Here is an 8,259-nt window from a genome sequence, read left to right on the forward strand (position 1 = left end):
AACCAACTCATAATAACAACTCATATCTCTAGGTTTGAAGAATATAAGATATTATCGTCTCATGATCACTCGTGATAAAATCCATGAAGTGATTCAAATGAGCGCGGGTTGAATCCAATACTCAGAACTTATGAGCACTCATGAGTGTTGTAGCACCACTTTGTCCACCAACTTGGACCTCTACAAACCAACCCATGACAGTCTTGATTCATATCTACTTCCAACATATGACCGACTGTGGATGGTTTGAATAACTTAATCATTCAGGAAGAGCGACTTAGTTATTCTGGAAGTCAAAACATGCAAAGTGAAACACAAGAATAAATGAATCAAATATGGTATCAAACCCTATGAATATAAATAAACACTTTTATTTATCACCATACTGATTACTCATTATTCATTGTTTCGGTTTTATCAACTTTATACTTGAATTAAAAACACTAGTTGTCCCATGCTCCAAGCATGTACACTATGTTTTTCTAAACAATAGCTTTGCCATACACCAAGTATGCACTCTATGTTTGTCTATGATCCTTACTTTGTGAAATAAACCAATTGAACATAATTTCAATGATTCTAATTTCACACTCCCAAATCCTTATCAAAAAATGTGAGAATTTCAAATTCCTATCATTTATCAAAATCTGTTTAGATTTTAAACTTATATGCACTGACCCTCCTGTAATGAATATGTACAAAGTCACAAAGACTTGTCAACAGTCATTATAAGGTATTCCAATGGAGATCAACTCCATGGAAACTAAGTCTCATATTCAAAGTACATTGTTTTGGACATGCTTCTTGCATTAAGTTTTCTAATCTTACACAGATAACTTCCACCTATGGAGACAACTCCATATTCTTATTTTGACTATCACTTCTGAATATGAGATGCCTCTTGTCATAATATGTTAATATGGTCCTTCCAAAATTATCACTATACTTCCAACTGTCCCTGAGCAACCAATCTTTGGTAAACCTCATATTGTCCTCGACAATTGCTTAATCATTTTAGTCATATCCAATTCTAGACCTTTTCCCTTCTTAATGCCTCTGGGCATTTAGAAAAATTTAGAAATGACAAATATTATAGCACATGCAATCGATCCTGTACCCAAAGCAAATGGTACACGATTCATGATGTCTCACATAAAGACATGATTCTAGACCAGTCTTTTGCTACAATATTTTTATTTGCCATGTTTTCAAAATTTGACTATGAAGAGGGATGCCGTAATCATAATCGAATTTTGAGAACGCAATATATAGAATTTCCTTAAGCTGAACCAATCCAACATGAAATTCATATATATATTCTTGACTAAAGATGATTAAGGTCTCAATCTAAGCCTTTAGAACTGAAATAAAGTATATCCTCTCCCTTAATTATAGCAAAACAACTTTTTCAATCCCTGCAGCCTCACAAATTGAAACTTTTGTTTTCTATAATTAACATTGCTAACTTGCAACACTAACAATAATTATCATGCTCCCACTAACATGATGATTATTAGCATAACACTTATGCTCCCACTAGCTTTGACATGTACTCAGAAATCAGCTGGACTTCTAGAAATCAATACTTTATTGACTTTCTTACCAAAGTTCAGATTTCTGATACGAGATGCTTTGATAAAACTTTATCAAAATCATACACCTTTCCTTAGATAGCATGCATGTGTGTCTAAACAATTTCAGAACTATGAAAAGGGATGCCGTAATCATAGTCTCAATTGTTTAGACCTTTTGCCATCTGCTTCAAATCTACTTGGTGGAAGTGTTTCCTCACCATCATTTTCATGAATCGGAGAGAAACCTTATGACCCTTAGATTTTATGGTGTATGTGTTCTTATCCATGTGAATCGTCAAACCATAGTCACAAGACAAGGATAATGACAAATCCAAACTCATATGGACTGAACTTATGTAATCTTAACTTCTTGCCACCTGGAAGTACAGGGCCTGCCATTGCTTCCAAGTTGTTATGCAACCAATTGAGAACTTTCAGAACTCCTATGCAAAGCCAACTTTAACTGGAATGGGCACAGAATATGTCAACACGATAGGTTATAAACCTCAAGTCGTGTGCTAGTGAAGAACCTCAGGTTTTATTCTTGATTAGTTCTTGAAATTCTTTTTAGGATCTTTAAGACTCCCACTATCCTCTTGACATATAACACTATCTTGCCAAATATTCAAGAGATAGTGCGGATTCTTTATCAAGACAAACACTTCACACAATTGGCCTTAGTTGGTCTTTGTTTTATCCAAAACATCACAACTTACCAATTTCAAATGTACAAGAGTAGGACACTTTTACTCTTACATTTGACAAGTGTTTTAAACCTTTCTTTAAGATATGTCACTCAAGTTACAATCTTGGAGTATGACTCTAAGAATTGTTTTGGAACGAAGTATGACTCATCTTCCTGATCTAACCATTTCAACAATTCATGATTCCTCTTCTTAGTCATAAGAATGCACTAAGATGACCTTTATAGGACTAATTGTGATATGATTTCAAAATCATTAAGATGATCACAAACATGATACTAAAGTACTCTCCCATCTTTTCAGATTTGAGAAACTTTTATCTTTCTGCCTAATTTGATTCTTCCCATTCGTTCTGCCATACATTGAGACTTTTCCAATGTTTCAGAATTATACTTAAAATTGTAAGTATAACCATATTTACTAAACTTTAGTAAATCAAATAGTCTTAACGAGCTTTGTGGTGGACATGACCAGTGCACAAGAATGTGTACTCGATCCCTTTAGTCCTTCACTTGACTCACACATCCATGTGAACAAGTAATTAGTCTTGATTTTCCAATGCTTGAAAGTTCTCATTCATCATACTATTCAACTTGCATGATTCCAAGTTTCGGTCCAATTGAAACTTGGGTGATGAGGAACTTTCCTGATTTGGTAAATTTAGACACTACCACAAATGAAAGAATCAAATCCATTTTCCAATATTGCTCTCAGTGGAATCATATAAGCAACAATTTTCCACAAATGCCATTGTAAGGATACTTCAAATAAATAAAATTAAACAATTTTGTTTTATTTTAAAACTTTGCGGAAAAACTTATCCTTACAATCCACATGGAAAATTGTTGTTATCTATTCCTTAGCAATATATCATAACGTCTTAAGCAACTGCTCAAAATTCTGATGCGATCGAAATCCACCTTCACGATCAGAATCAGCATATACTTCCTTTAAGATTTCTCTCTATTCTTTGATTATTAAAACATCAACATGTGACCCAGTCACATCATGTAATGAGGATCTCAGAATAGAACTTAACAGAGTTAGATAATGGGCTCTACCTGATGTAGAGTCAAACTTATTGACTTTAACATCCTTAGGTAAATTTGGCAGCTTTGCAATCAACGCCCCTTCCTTCGGCAAAATAAACATATGGACCCTTTGGTAATAGGACTATCTCAGACTTAGCCTTTCTCTTTACCATTTGGTCAACCGGGTTGACTATGGCCAATCCCTTTCCATTGGGAAGAGAATGCTTTTTCTGGATTTCCAGTGTCACCATTGTCACTGTCCATAAAGTTTTTGGGAAGTTGATCTTCTAATCAAATTTGCTTTACTATCGTTCCAAATCATTGATGATTCAGCAGCACCAAGCAAATAGATATGATCATTAAGGTTCATGTCATAGTCTGTTTCATAGTAGTCCCAAAGGAACTCACTATGTGACTTAGAAAGTGATTGAACATCCAACTTTCTCAAGACTTTGACACCCAACTCTCCCGGCTTGTCAATATGTGATTTCATCTCTAAGATGTGATCACACATAGACCTTGCTTGCCATTAGGGCTTGAGTGACCTTGAACTTGTGGGTTAGGGAGAATAATTGGAGGAGGTGGAGGAAGAGAAGTATGACTTCCATGAGCCAAACTCGGGAAGTCATATTCATTAGGAAAGCTTGGTTTGGGAAGATCATTGTTGTCTAAACCAGACATCAACAATGGGAGAAATTCACGTAAAGTTGATTTAAGTCCTTAATATAACACCCAATATGATATATTAAGGCTAGGACCCAACAAACTATTTTATAACTTGGAAGAGGGATGCCGTAATCCAAGCTATAAAATATTTGAAGGTAGGTGAATGACGATTCACCAATTTCCACCAAGATAAACGAAATGTATTATTAGGTTTTAATTGGTTTTGAAACTCCTAGATTCTTTTGAGATTCATTGAACTTTTCAATGGCATGTTTCAATCTCGAGTGTGCCCTTCAGGTTTTGTGACTGGGATGCCGAGGATCACAAAACAAGGTGTGAAGTAACCATACAAATATACTTGGTACCCTTAATATTTACCCCTCAATCGATGTGCCGGTTAACCACACACGCTCCAACGATACTATGATAAACATTAAGTTACCCTTTGCCTACCTTGTTAAGTCCAGGTTAGTGTGCCGGTTAACCACACACGCTCCACTAACAACTTAAACAAAGTGCAAAGTGTAATTTCATGGATTAGCACCTTATTCACATTTTCCTAAGTAACTAAGATTGAGAATTTATAAGTGTTTAGTTACTTAGTATTTATCATTATACTTATAATGAAGGGAGAATTATAGTCATTGTCCTACCTGTTCGGCTAACGACCCTCCACCGGTCAAGGAAGCGGTGAGTGAGAGTGGACACCCATTAAACTGCCATTTTATAGGCAGTAACCTTATACCCCCCTTATAAACCGGCTTCGTGAATGAGACCTACTAATGGTAAGACGACTTGCTCTTATACATATAATATATTAAACTTTTAATATTATAATAGTATAAGGGTGTATTTTAGACATTTAAAATACTTGGTGGTTTAATCTATGAATTAAACTAAACTTTTAATTTAATTAAACTCAAACAATATCTTTATTTATGGATTTAATAATACTCTTTTAATTAAACGCTTTAATTAACTATTAATAAAGTCCATAAGAGTTAATTTGAATTATTCAATAAAACATCATAATTCCAATTATTAAATTCAAAATTAAAACCATTTAATTAATTGTTTAAGTTATGAACCCAAGAGTTTTAGAATTCAATTCTTTTTTTTCATAAAAAGCTTTTTCCAAATTCCAAAACTTGAGGGCAAGTTTTGTAACTCTTGAAAACCTTTGGATTCCATAACTTATGGAGTTAAATACTTGTTTTATGATGAAACTTTTCATGTTCCATAACTTAAGAACAAGTTATGGAATTCTTTAAAACATTAACTCCAAATTTTGTAACTCCATAAAAACTTTAAATCTATTTTTTTTAAAAAAAAACTTTCATATCCATAACTTATGGAGGTTTCAAAACACTTAAGATCACAACTTTAAAAAAAACTTTTGAGCTCCAAAATTTTATGACAAAATTTGTAACTCCTTAAAACATTTAGATCAAACTTTTAAAACTAATAAAATAATCATATCATTTTATCTTTTACTAAATTTGACCTAATTCAACTCATATAGCAAATGATTCAAATTTTACAAATAATTAGTTTTTCACAAAACAAGTAATTATCTTAAAATTTGACAAACGTCATGTTTTTTTTCCTTTTTTTTTCAACTTGAAAATAAAACATTTGCATCAATATAACAAAAAACAACCTGGCTCTGATACCACTGTTGGGTTTTGAGCATTCTAACACTCCTATGGTGTACATGCAACCCTATAAACCTTGGATCTATGTTTTCTCTATTATACATGCAAATATTAAATATTCCAAGGTTTCATCCTAACTAGCATATTATGAAGCACCTATACTACAAAGTTCTAGTTAGATGACATACCTTTTGATGTAGCTTGATGTCTTCAAGCTTTAAGAGCTTAGCCCCAATAGTGTGGAAGCCTCAAATGGAATCACAAATCACCAAAACACATTGGAAGAACTTGAGAGAATATGTATGCACACTAAAATCGGCCCACTCTTATTTTCACACACTTGTGCCAATTTTGTGAGCCAATGACCCCTTTATATATTATGGAGGATTAGGGTTACATCCATGTAAACCCTAATACCCATGACCTTTCATTTACATAGGATCCATGGGTTAAAAGCTCCATGGACCATCCATGAAAGCTTAGCCCAACCTAAATGAACTTGGCCCATTCCATATATATAAGAGTCCATATTTAATTAGTTCTTTTTGATCACTTAATTAATTCTAAATTAATTCTTGATCAATACTAATTAAATAATATGGTTCCATATTAATATATTAGAACTTATAATATATTAATATAAATCATAAATATACTATTCTCAAAAGACTATACATATAAATTGTGCCGGTGAAGTGCAACCCAAATGGACCATGCCGGGTCGGGTCAAGTACATACCAAATATAGTTATAGACTTAGACATTAATCCAACACTAGATTCACATGAGCAACAAGACTACTTTATATCAATAGAAAATAAGAATGGATACAACTAGCGTAATTCATACTTCATGACTTTAAAATTTTGGTGGTTCAATTTATTTTAAAGTTTTGCGTTTTGTTTTCATGAAAGTTATAATCATGTTCAAAAGGGTCCCAAAAGGAAGCTATGCAACTAACCATCTAAAGTTTAAACTCAGCGGTTCATGTCATATAAATTATAATGAAGTTTGCAGGATGGTGCAGGATAATGTTCATTCCACTTCAAGTTGTATAACTAGAATTTTAAAAAGATTCATTGGGTGTGCTTTCCAGAGTGATGTAATAGAGTGTATGCTGGCGTTTAATTTTATAAGTCTTCATGTTGTGTTGGATGTTCACAATAGATTACATGAAAATGGTCCTATAGATGACAGGTATGTAGTTGATAAAACGTATTAAAATTGATTTTGTATATTCCATAAAAATGGTAAATTTGAATTATTAATATATATCATTACATGCTATTATTTGATTATAAATCGTTTAATCATTCATGATCTTTTTAAACGAGACGTTTATGATTTAACTGCAAGGTAATTAAAAGTGAAATAAAATTTAGCCATTGTAATTTGCACCTATAATTTTATGTTATGCTAATGAAAAGCACAGTGGCACGAGACTCTCACAAACTACAAATCATTTAATTGTTTTATAACTTACGTTTTCTAATAACATATGAGAGTTAAAAGTCCTTTTGGGTTTTATAATTATTATTAGTCTGGGTAGAATCTATTAAAAAATATTTTGACATCAATTATAAACATCTTTTATTTATTTTAACTTTTCCTTTAATTCGTTGTATTTACGTTATCAATAATTTATATGGTTAATTATTTTTTCATATGTTGTAATAGTCAATCAATTTATTCTGCAATAAAAATTAGAACCCCAATATCGACAATTTTAAGAGCGGTTTTGAAATATTAAAAACCAACGTAACATGTTCCAGGATCGGTTCCAATATTCTAGGGTCGTAGGTTCCAATTTTAATAGGCCTATATATAAAAATGACCAAAAATCATAGATAAAATTATAAATTCAACATATTTTAACCATATATTTGTTTTACTGCGCAATGCGCAGGAATACACCTAATATATACTTATAAAAGATGCATTTTTACTTGCACCACATGCATTTGAAACCTCCATGACTTTTCAATTTTTTTTCTAATAATTATTATAATATAGTTAATAATGTTAAATTAATGCAAAAACTAAATTCTAATCATAAATTAACTAAAATATAATATTAAAATATCATAATTTACTTCTATTTATAAAATTATGACTTTAACCTTTTAACATATTATAGTTAACTTATAGTTTCAATATATTGTCGTATGTGAGCAATTGTTATTTTAAAATCACTATTTTTGTATAATTTATGATTTTATGCAAAATAGTTAAATTATTAATTTCAACATAATGCTAAACGGTTAACTTAAATAAAAAATTCAGTTAAACTTGAAAAAGATCGAGAGACTATTAATAGATAAAATTTACAAATTATAGTGTTAATATTAATTTCAATATAATGTTAAACGGTTAAAAAAAAACCATGAAACTATTTTTATAATCATTAAAAATTTTCAAATAAGTAGCTTAAAAATGACTTACAATAAGAATAGTTAAAACTAATATTATATAAAAAAATATAATGTTATCTTAAAAAAAATAATATTTGTTGTTTTAAATAATTACAATCAAATAAACTAATTATATTCATCAAATAAGTTTTAAAAAAGTTAAAATTCTGAAACCAAATTAAAATAATTAAGAGTTTCCAAATATGTTATTTTAAATAA

This window comes from Lactuca virosa, chromosome 2 (assembly GCF_052849685.1).
Source record: "Lactuca virosa cultivar CGN04683 chromosome 2, Lactuca_virosa_CGN04683_v6, whole genome shotgun sequence".
Lineage (NCBI taxonomy): Eukaryota > Viridiplantae > Streptophyta > Magnoliopsida > Asterales > Asteraceae > Lactuca > Lactuca virosa.